Raw genomic sequence first — 12236 nt, 5'->3', positions numbered from 1 at the left:
ACGTGAAGTTGCACTTACCGTCATTGGTTCCGGAGGTAACGTCAAAGTCTTCTGGAGGTGCCAGCTAAAAAACATCAGAACAACGACATGTTTGAGAGAGAAGTAGCAGCTCGAGGACGTCACAACTGTGTCCAGTTATCTGTCAAGTATTGCTGACTTTTTTTTCTGCCAGTGCAGGTGGAGCACATATTCAACTTGTAAGTTTGTTGTGGGGCACTCAACGTTGAACTGACAATGCATTTTATTTTACACAGTGTTTCTGTGACGGAGGAAGACGTTTTAATGTATCGTTAGTAACATTAAGACATAACAGTGGACATTGTAACATTAAGTTGTCGTTGGACTCAAACCTGTTTCTTCCTCTCCAAATATTTCTGCTTCAGCTTCTCGGCTGTTTCCGCCAAGTCGGAGTCTTTAAACTGCTGGTTCATCGCTGATGTTACACTACTGCTCTTTTAATTTGCCGCTCACGTTAGTGGAAATACAAACCCTAAATTATACAAACATCCGGTTTAAACTTTCAAAATAAAAGCATTTTCATGAATATTAATAGTTTCACTTACTATTAGACTAGCATTATTTTGAATTTATTTTCGACAAAGTTCCGACATCACTTTGCTTAACCACGAAAACTTGATCCAACCGTTGTTTGTTATGGTGGGAACAAAAAGGGGAAACAAAACGCAATCCAAATTTAGCTGTTTAAACTGTCTTCGCCGCAGGTAGCGCCCTCTAGCGGGGAAGATAGAGCCGAATATTTGATTACGGTTTAGCGTTACTGCAATGGCCTACTTATAAACTTATCTAAATTCTTGACGAAACATTAGTAGGAAAACTGTTGCCAAACCTGTTTTCATCATTTTTAATGACCATAGTAGGTTTATTGAATATGATTTGGATTGAACCAAATGAAAGACTGTAATATGAGTTTAGAATGTTTAGAATGTATACGGGTACTACATCTATTTATTGTAATCGACTACTACTATCTGCTGTGTTTTTTTTCTGAGTTGAATTGTACATCTACTGTATTTGTTGAAAAGATGAGCTGTTTAACAAGGAGCTATATGCCTGCATTGTTTACATGAAAAGGGCAATTAAGGTTTTTATTTGGTGTCTCATGCAGCTGAGTTTAATAAATGAACACATTTTAACCCATTTCAGTTTGTGATGTCCTGAAGCAAACTACTTTTCTGAAGCTGATAGATGTAGTGCCTTTCTCATCCAGCCACATTGTAGTTACACCAATAAGCCAGAGGGCGTCAGTGCCTCACCAGAGACAACAGGACCAGGCTCTCGCTGAGTCTGCTTTGCTGGCTGAATGCACCACCACTCAAACCTAGTGTGGAACCTTGTGACAACTTGAGTCAGTCCATCAGTTCAACTGTTCACTGATAGCTACACACAAGATGTATTCATTAAATAATATGTATTGATTTGATATTTCAGCCACAACACTGATGCACATGTTTTCTACAACTTGTCCTGATTTATTACATGTTTTTTGTTTGGAATGTTGTGTGTACTGTATTGCAAGTACAACAAAAATAATTATAAATATATTTGTAAAAACATAGGCTAATAAGAATAGTACAGGACCCTCAAACTACTGTTATCACAACATCAATACTTTTCAATATAAAAAAATATATCATATCTTTGGTAATACAATTGGAATTCTAACACTATTATACATTTCAAAATATTGAACCATAAAATCACTGCCAGCTCATTTAACACAGAAACATCCTGAAGAGCTACAAGGATAAAAGATGAATATTAAAGTGAGTGTTTCGGGTTATCCACATATTAACCTTGCTGCTCCCTCAGTCTCCCCCTTGCCCACAGCGTAGCATTTAGCCAGTATGTTTGGCAAGCAGGGCCAAGTTTGCTCTAGACTTGAATAGTCTACAACTAGGCTTAAAGGTTAATGTTGTTTCTCTTTTTAGGCTAATTGGCAACCATGCCATTAATACACACTCATAATTCAATCACTTTGTCCCTGCAGGCCCTCGCTGACGTTTAGAGAAATTAGCCAGCAAGAACACTCAACAATGATCTTCATTAGAGAGGTATTTGCTTTGTCCACTTTATATGGAAATGACTGTTCACTTATGTTAATCGGTCATATAAGTTCCTTATTCCACCACTTTGCTGTCCACTCGTGCCCAAAGGAGGTACTGTGGGATCAGCGGTGGTGCATTGTGTGTGTGTGTGTGTGTGTGTGTGCGCGTGTGTGTGTGTGTGTGTGGCTTTGAATCATGATGGGGTCAGAGGTTATGGTAAATGTTAAATTTACATTCACGGTTAAGGTTAACGGTCCATGTATTAAATATTAAATTCTTACAAGTGATACACCCCATTTTTTGTGTATTTGTAAGAGTGTAGTATCTGTATCTCTGCACAATACTGTATGTGATGTCTATCCTGCTGCCTGCAGCCACATACTGTAACTGAGACAGAGAGCATGTAGAGATATAAAGAGGCTGACATAGCATTCTAATGTGGCAGTGTCTACGTTTTACCACTTTGTAATTTGACAAAAGCAATCCACAGATAATATTAAAATAATTGGGGTTGATTGTCACTGAACAGTGGGACATTCATTTCGAGTGCAATCCTCCTCTTTATTGTAGCAGATTTTATTGAACCTGTTTTTGGCATGCAGCTCCAAATAATTACTGTGTGTGTGTGTGTGTGTGTGTGTGTGTGTGTGTGTGTGTGTGTGTGTGTGTGTGTGTGTGTGTGTGTGTGTGTGTGTGTGTGTGTGTGTGTGTGTGTGGAAACTGGTACTCACACAGTGCAGACAGTCTAAAGGGATGTGCCCAGCAGTTATCGTCTTCACCCTCTGTTTTTTAACAAACATCGTAAACACATGAGCCAGCCCAGGGGATACAAGTAGACAAAAGCAATCAAGTCCTATCATTGAATTAACAACATATTGCTGTATCGCAAAAGCAATTATCCCCTGTCTCATGATACAACGCCATGCACATACACATGCAAGTGCTATCCCGCTCAATTAAAGTAGTGATGGCAGCGCTCTGCTGTGAAAATGATTGCATCTCAATTGGCATGACTCTTTGAGTCCACAGAGCAGTATTATGTATGCTAATGCGAGCTGTAAAGACGGATCTGGGGTTCAGGGGGGGCCCCGGAGCAATTACACTGCCTCAGAATTCGGACAAGACACTGTGTCCCTGGGCATCCAAGGCCCTTTTATGGGGTTTTCCATATTAAAAATATATTTTTGGAACATCAAAGGGATAGGTCCGTAAAAATGTAGGGTTGGATTGATGCAAAGGGGCAATATATACAGAGGAAATGTTGGGAATTAGGAAAAAAGGCTCTTGTTCATCTTTGAGACAGTTATCTATGTTCCTTTTTCCAATATTTTCCCAAATGTTAAGGGTCAGTCAAGAGCAGTAAACCTAAAGGCCGGAAGCAGGACTGAAGTGTTTTGCCCTTAGGCACTTTGGCAAAAAGGCAAATTGTCTTGGAGTTTAGTAGACTGACATTATTATAATAATAATCAGTGCTATTTTGCAAAAATAGCTTTTAAAGACACAATGATCAGTGCTAATTGCAAAAAAAGCTTTTAAAAACATGATTCAGAATCCAAATGTAAAAATGTGGAGCTGCTCCACCAACTCATGAAAGGTCAAACCCCCCAAATCATAAACACATATTTTTTCACCAGGCCATGTATCTAGCCATGCAGATTGTTTCCGTTGTATGTGCCAATGTTTTGATCCAGTTGTGAAACTTGTGCGGCCGCCCGGAACCGTCATGGTGAAAACAATTTTGCTTGTAATGCTCAAAGAAAAATGAAAACCAAAGAGCTGAAAAACAAACCCATTTGGAAAACATTTGAGAAACAATGTCCTAGTTACTCAAAATAATACAAGGACCTCACAACAGCATAGCAGAAAGTAGTTCCGATAGTTCCAATGAAAATCAAGATTTGGGTGCACTGTTCCTTTAAAAAGAGAGGACTGGAGCCTAGTCCTTTCTCAAATAATGATATAATGGCATCATTACTTTCTCATGCTTCTCACGAAATTAAGGTATCATTAGGTTCATTTAAAATAGCACTTATAGATGAACTATAGTTATCAAAACATGCAATGCTAAAAACAACAAGTGCATGTAAGATGCTAAATACGTCATGGTACCACTGTAGTACATGACACTTAAACTAAAGGAGTTACCTGTTCTAGTTATCCAGTCCCGTGTGTAGTCAGAGCTCATGCAATCAGCATTACCACCAAAGCCCTGCAGGATTTATCCTCATAATCACTTCTGGTGTTTAAGAGCCTGTAATAGCTTTGTCCGATTATATTTATTAGATTAATTTCTACAGATTTAATTGATGCATGAATATTTTAATGTTTACCCCTTACATAGTGTACAGGGCCTTTGGGGCCCAGGAAACCAGGAGGAGGAGTAGAGTAAATCCTGTTCCCGGTGAGCCCCTTGAAACCCCTTTTTGTAATTGAAATGTCTCAAAATATTTTAATTATTTAATGGATTCATAGTTTAATCAGCCTTTTAGATTAGTCTGATTATTCTTGTGCTGAAATATAAATGAATTATTGATTGTAGTTAAGTAGGTGAGAATAACAGTAGATAAAGTGTGTCAGAGCATTGGAAAGTGTTTGAGGAGTGATTGTGTTGTTGTGTTAATCTCTTGGTAATACACTACTAAAAGTTACATGCTGTTGTGTGAATGCGTACTAGATGTTTCTGTTTATTAAAACGACTGGTGCCTTAATCTCTCTCTCTCTCTCACACACACACACACACACACACACACACACACACACACACACACACACACACACACATAATACAGTGCGAGGAAAAGATCACGTCACAGGCTGATTAACTGTCCAATCTTTCAATCTCTTTTTTTCATGTTCTTGCAAGTATTATTGAGTTTCCTCTCTCTGTTTTTGGTTCATTTGGTTCATGCAGTTATCAGGTAGTCAAATGCAAAGGGTTGCTTCAGCATCCAGCTACAAACAATTTAATATTTCTTAGAACACATCACTTGCACTGTAATAATAATCTGTTTGGATAAAAGGACACGAGAGTCTGTGCCTCCATTTTCATTTGCCTAAATTCCCAATTCTGTTCTCCTTTTCTCCCTCATGTTTCTCTCATTAGCTTTTCTCATCATGGTACTTTTAATGAACCCAACCTCCAAGTGATGTATGCACAACCTCTCGAGGAAACGCGGGGCATGACTGGAAGTTGATCAACCCCTTAAACACTGCGTCAAAACCCCCAGTTTTTTGTGCTGGTGGCCCCCTTTGCTATCAGGATGAATTGCTCTACTGTTCAATAGACTCTGGTTCTATAGGAGTTGAATACATTAACACAGTCCCTGATACTGATGTTTGACCTCAACTCCCACTCACAGTACACACAACATTCCTACCACTGTGTGTGTGTGTGTGTGTGTGTGTGTGTGTGTGTGTGTGTGTGTGTGTGTGTGTGTGTGTGTGTGTGTGTGTGTGTGTGTGTGCATGGATTATTGAAGGCAGATACAGACACCAATATCTTTCATATGCTTACATTAAATATCTTTTAATTGGACCATTTTCATCTTTCAAAATATTACATTAGTTTATTCCGTAACATTTCAGGGAGCATCTACTTCTTTATTAGACAGAAAACGTTAGAAAAAATACACTTATTCAATTGTTTTTTCAAATTGAAGTGGAATCTGACAAAGATATACCCTACCCTACAGTCTGTTCAGAATAAGGTCCTCCCATGCTTCATGATAGATCATAGATAGATAGATAGATAGATAGATAGATAGATAGATAGATAGATAGATAGATATGCATTAAGTGTATGCCAACTTTGCTCAATTTAAATAAATAAACATTTGTTAGTCACAGTTTACTTCCTTTCTTTCTGGGGCAGCAGTGGCCTAAAGGTGACCCCATGATGAGTTAGTCCTGCCTAGATTTATTCTAGTGGCCTAAAGGTAAGGCCACTAGAATACATCTGCCCTTGAGCAAGGCCGTTACACCTTAAAGACAAAGGCAACCATTTCAGTTAAGGATGATCTAATATGCAAGATGACAGAGAAGGCAGAAGGAGTGGAAGAGAGAGAGGAGAGGAGAAGAGAGACTATATCTATGAGAGGACCTTCATCAGCGACCCTGGCGGTGCTGTCATTCCTGCAGTGTTGAGTCATGTGGGATGTTTCTGGGCAGTCTCGAGGCCCAGCAGCCCTTTTTTGGGAATGTCATGTTTTAACAACTCCGATGCCTTTTAATTCCCGCTTCTGAAAGTCTGCCTGGAAGTATTGGAATGTGTGTGAGGCAGCAGGCCAGACGCTTGTGTTTGGAAATAAACTGTCTGCCCAATCTGATTGGCCTCATTCTCAGGGACGTGGGAGAAGCGAGTCTGCGAATACACAACACACTCGCACATGTATATATACACAAACATGGGCGAGCACGCGTCCAAATACACCTTAACATTCTTTATTGCTCTATTTTCACCGCATTCACCAATCGCTTTTACACAGCCAAACATGCACATGCACCATACTTGTACTCGTATGAACATAGATGAGACATTTGGAAGTATGATATGGCTACTGACACAAGTACAGTAAGCCAATACTCTACACACACTGTCATACACTAAGCAGAGAGAGAGAGAGACAGAGAGAGAGAGAGAGAGAGAGAGAGAGAGAGGGGCCAATGGAAAGGCTAATTCTTTCTTTGATATTATTCCCACAGCAGTGCTAATGAGTCTGATGGAATGGCTGCCATTCAACTGCAGGAGGCTCCTAGGAGAGCGGTAGAGTTAATGGACCATGTGTGTTCATATTATCATCTCTTTGTGAGCAAGTGTATGTGTGCGTGTGTGTGAGTATTTCAGTCTAAAAAAAGGAGGACCATTGGAGGAGTGTGATGAAATAAGCTACAATAACAACATAAAAGGAACGTAATTGTTCCCTAAAGGCACAGTGTTAGGAAAGTGACAGGAATAACTCAAACCTCCCACATCCCACAATAAACACTGGAAACAACTCAGATGGTAGAAAAGGTTTGAAAAAAAACAATTGGACAGAAAAATGTCTTGAGGAAAAGTCTGTGAGAGACTTTTTAAATCATGGTTTGTGAATTGTGATATTTGAAATCAGCAATGCATGACCACGAACCTTGACTTGCTCCTGGTGATTTAAGAAAATGGGGGAAATTTCTGATATTTAAATAGACGTTGCTATTCTCCCAGAAACCATTCATTCCTATTCACTGTTTTGTTCGCATTGATATCCTAATTTAAGTCAGCGGTGATAACTAGGATAGGATAGGATATATACTTTTTTCATCCCCAAGGGGAAATTAGGTTGTGGCAGCAGCAAGCAGAGTTACATATAAGACATTTAAGAAAATTCAGTAATAAAAGTGCAAAAATGCAAAAGTGTTTAAATAAATATAGTATATACAGTAAAGGGGTGCTAGGGTTATTCATATTGATGGTTCAATTGACGGAGGATCTGTCCATCAACAGACACTCATATATTTGAAGTAGCTGGAAAAGATGCATCCTCATTTAGACATAAGATGCGTTATAATTTTTTGTATTAGATTGTGAAAAATAAAGCGGAGATGATTGATAACTATGCCAGTGATCTCTAAAACCAATGATGAGATCAACATATGTAGCAATGCGCTGCACTGGTTCTTGATCCAGAACTTCATTTGTGTGCCATTTTCTTAAGACGCACCAATTGGGTTCCCTAAACCTGTTTTAATTTCTGTTCTTCTGAGATTACCACGGACTGTGGCCCCTTTGGTCTCTCTTCTGAAGTCCAGAGTTGCCTGAGTTACAACTACTCAGAGCGCTAATTTCTTCTGCCATCACCTTCTGACTCCCCAACCGCTGTCAATATACAGAAAGCAGTTCAAAGTTAAGGGGTGAAGTATTTCCAGAGTGCCTTGCAGCTGTTTCCAGCTAAACCCCAACACATGTTTTGGTTGTACCAAGCATGTCTAGTGGCCTCCCCTTCAATCTGATCCATCTCACCACCAGATGGAGATAAGCCGACATCCAAGCCCGTACTCGTCAGTTGTGTGATGGCCCCATCTGATGAAACAGCTACAAAGTGGCCCCGGGTGCTCTTGTACCCTTTAGTTTTAAGGGCACCCTTGAGTGTGAACATGATGTTTTTATGGACAGTCTACGGCTGGCACAAAGTGGAATAACACACCACTGAGGTCAGATCAGGGAGGTCATTTTACACCCTTGCAGATATCCCTGTTGCCAATATCAGCAAGATGTCTGCTAATGGGAAACTATCATTCAAGCTAAGATTCTATAATTGTAATATTCATCTAAAGGTGTACAGTATGTATCTGGTATTCATGCCTTTAAATTACATTATTGTACAAACCGATATCAGTCTAATCCTATACTTAAAGTGCCAATGGGTTTTTGCTGCCAAGCCTCTCTAAGGCCCATCAAAGCTCATACAAATACCAACACCCTGGCATTGAAAACACAGATAAACAGCTGTGTGTAAGTTTGTGTGTCCATGTGCTCACATGTGGGCACCATATAGTCTAAGTTAGGTATCTTTGAAAAAACTATGTCAACTGGATGGACCTTTATGAATACTAAGACCAGTAGACGAATTAGCTTTTCACAAACATAATAGTTCACAGTGTTATGATGCGATAAACACAATGATGGCAGAGGGGGACTAAAGGATGGGAAATGAGAGGGAAAATCTATGAATTCTGAAACAACCTGCCTGAGGAGCAATCAGTACCGTTTCTCTGATCACTGCTGAAAAGTGTCATACATTTGCTTTTAACAAGCAGCAGCCACAGTTGTCCGCCCAAGTCGTCTGTATGTCCCTGACGTTGAGAAAGGCTGTTAATGTAGAAATGCTGAATGGAAGGTTACTTGAGGAACTATCGCTCATAGCAAAAGGCCTCTCTGAACTACATTCCAATCAAGTTTAATCATAGATAGCCCAGTACCCAAGGAGTTATGATCATATTGGATTATTTCACACCTCACAATTTAAGGCTATCGACAAACTCAAGTGTCAACGCAGGAAGTGGTTCCCTTATGTATCAATGCGGAAAGTAGAAGTGTAGAGGTTACAGTGGTGGATGGACATGTAGCTTTAAGACTTTAATGCAGGCGGCTGTATTGCATTTAACCTTCAAACTTCTTTTTATTAATCTAAACTACAATATTCCCTTAACTACTGTATGTGTTTTAGTTGCCTGCATGACCCTAACCAGAGCTTCATCACGGTTATTTGAATAACCACAATCTTTCACTATTCTTAACCCATGGCCATTCACAAATATTATAGAAAGTTGACATCGACCATAATGAAAAGTTTTGGAGATCGTCCAATGTTTCGTTTTTTTTACATTTGGTTTGGCTACAGGGTTGGTCCGACATGTCGTGGTAATTATGAATATGTAAAATGGAGAACTGGGCAGCTGGGAGCAATGAAGAAAAGGCAAACATTTTGGATTGGCCTAAATTCAAATGACTAATGTAAAAGGAGAACATAATAGTTGCGTCATACAGTTTCTTGGTCCTGGACTGATTTAGTATGACGGTCTGCTTTTATGTGTATCCAATTTCAAGTTAGTGCTTATCTTGGGCAGTTATCTTTACAAATGTGTTTATTTGCTGTAGTGTTGCATTTTGTATGTGATAAATTAAAAATTAAGAGAAGGTAGCTTTTAATAAAGCTGATAGTGTGGTGGATGTTTAGTTTGACAGTAGTTCAATAAGGGGGGGATTTATACGCCATGACATTATGTAAAGTGGAATATTTATTTATTCTGGAAATGGTAGCAGTGAAGTTACACATACATAGGTTTTTTACATTAAGTTTATTGTATCGTGTACAATCAAATTATTATACGGCCCAAATCTAATCAAATCAAACAAATCAAATCAGCTCGCCAGCTACTTGAAATTGTATAAAACGCGGCAGCCAAGTGGTCCATTTGGTATAGAAACATGTCACCCAACAGAGGGTCTATTCTTCTCCAGAGCACATTTGCATTTTCCTTGGTGTTAGCAACTCTGCTTCACAAACTCTTTCCCTCACTTACACATGCAGACACACACACTCACAGTGAGGGGCGTGCGTGGGCAGAGAGAGAGGAATCCCTGATAAGCCAGTAGCCTGGCGAAGGGCATAGAGAAAGGAATGGCAGCTATGTCGGGCATTCACAACACTGTGTGGTGTCACCAAACAAAGCCTTCCCTTCTCCCGCTTGTCAAAGACACCATTGTGGCGTGAGGAGAGGGCTTTTATATCACACACACATTCCATGCATGCTCCCCCCCACCACACACACACACACACACACACACACACACACACACGCACGCACAATGTACCATGTAAACATTTTTACAGATAAAGATGCAAACACAGAAGCATTTATATTCTCTGTGTTTTTCCTTCCAATATTAACAATTCATACACAGTACATGATTGCACAAAATCAAAGTGCATATGAACGGCTACGAACATAAACGGATGCAAACACACACGCACACACACACACACACACACACAAACACAAAGGCACATGTTGACAGGATGGAGACTTCCAGCAGAGAGGCGGGCATTCCCAGCATGGAGCCCCAGTGAGAGTTACCTGTGAGGGGGTGGGAGCGAGGGGAAGCTTCCCCGCTCACTGGAAGTCTGGGAAGTTAATGACAGCTGACAAACTCACTGGGGGGTTGACAGCGAGAGTGTATGAGGGTTGTTCCTGTAAGAGAGAGGGAAGCTGTCTGTGTGTGAGAGTGAGAGCGAGCGCGAGAGAGAGAGTGAGTGAGAGAGAGAGGTAGCCTCTTCCTGTTGCTCTGACAAGGTCCTGACTGCTCCTGCCACCTCCACCTCAGCCACAAAGGACTCATGGGAAGGTGGACATGACAGGAGGGCGGGACTCACATATGTCTCGTGTCTGACTTTGCAGAGTGACTCTGCAAACACCTGTCAATCACTGCCGAGAGCTACAGTACAGCTGGGATGTGTGTCCTTGCTTGTGATTTAACAGTAGCAGAATGATAAGCAGAACGAAAAGCTTATGTGTGTTTTAACATCTGGAAAAGAAGAGCTTTTGTGCTGATGTTGCAAAGCATTCAGTTTATCGGATGCTTATTTTATTTTATCTGAGGTTTATGCAACATTTAGAAGGCCATACTGACATTATATCAGTCAGGTTTATTGGGTAATTGATCAGGGCAAGCCATGTAGGAAGGTGGACAACACCAACGTTACCTCATTAAAAGACATTAGGAAACCAATCTGCCTGAACATAATTATGTTTCCCACATTACTTTATGTAGTTTGCCGATGGGTGGAGAGGGGTGGGTGGGCAGATGCTGACAGGTTGAGATTATTTGGGGCTGGCTCTCCTGTCAGCCTCGTTGAGAGCTTCCCAGCATGAGGGTAACCATCACAGAGGAAGCTCCCAACTTCACTTCCCTATGTTACAGTGACAGGGCCTACCAGGACTCCGGGCCTGGACAAGAAGTCCTGCTGAGGGGCTTACTGGCCGCAGGGGGCCTGGTTAGATTGGTGGATAAAGACCTAGGCAGTAGGGGCTGAGTACAAGCACAATAGAGGGACAGTAGAGGGACAGTAGGGGAGAAGGGAATTACCTGCCAATTAGGCAAAGTTAATGTGAAGAATGATGGATGTCAACCTGTCAGAACCCGGGAGGTGGGGGGATCAACTGGATAAGCACCATGTTATCCCTCAGATTACACTCTCTACGGACATGATCACACACACAAACACACACACGCATGCACGCACAGGCACACTTTCAGTTTGTACACCAATAAACAATGCTATTGCTCGTCTAATTTACGTTAGTAATTCTGCCACTTAAATGTATCCATTTAATCAAGTCATACCCAAATAAACCTTTTGATTTCAGAGTTTGGTATAAAGCAAAATTGTTATTTGGATTATATAAAGTTACAACTTTTGTAGTCATTTGTATGTATTATTGATCACTAATCATCCTTCATGTATATATATATATATATATATATATATATATATATATATATATATATATATATATACACATACAGGGTTGGACAGGTTCATTTTATTTCCTTTTGGGTCTCTTCAGGATAATCTTTGATAATATTCAAAAGACAAAATCACAACAGTAACCTCTTAAAAATGTTCTGTCCAA

Source organism: Taurulus bubalis, assembly GCF_910589615.1.
Source record: "Taurulus bubalis genome assembly, chromosome: 15".
In the NCBI taxonomy this organism is placed as follows: domain Eukaryota; kingdom Metazoa; phylum Chordata; class Actinopteri; order Perciformes; family Cottidae; genus Taurulus; species Taurulus bubalis.
The sequence above is the reverse complement of the archived record's forward strand: the minus strand, read 5'-3'. Positions refer to the sequence as shown.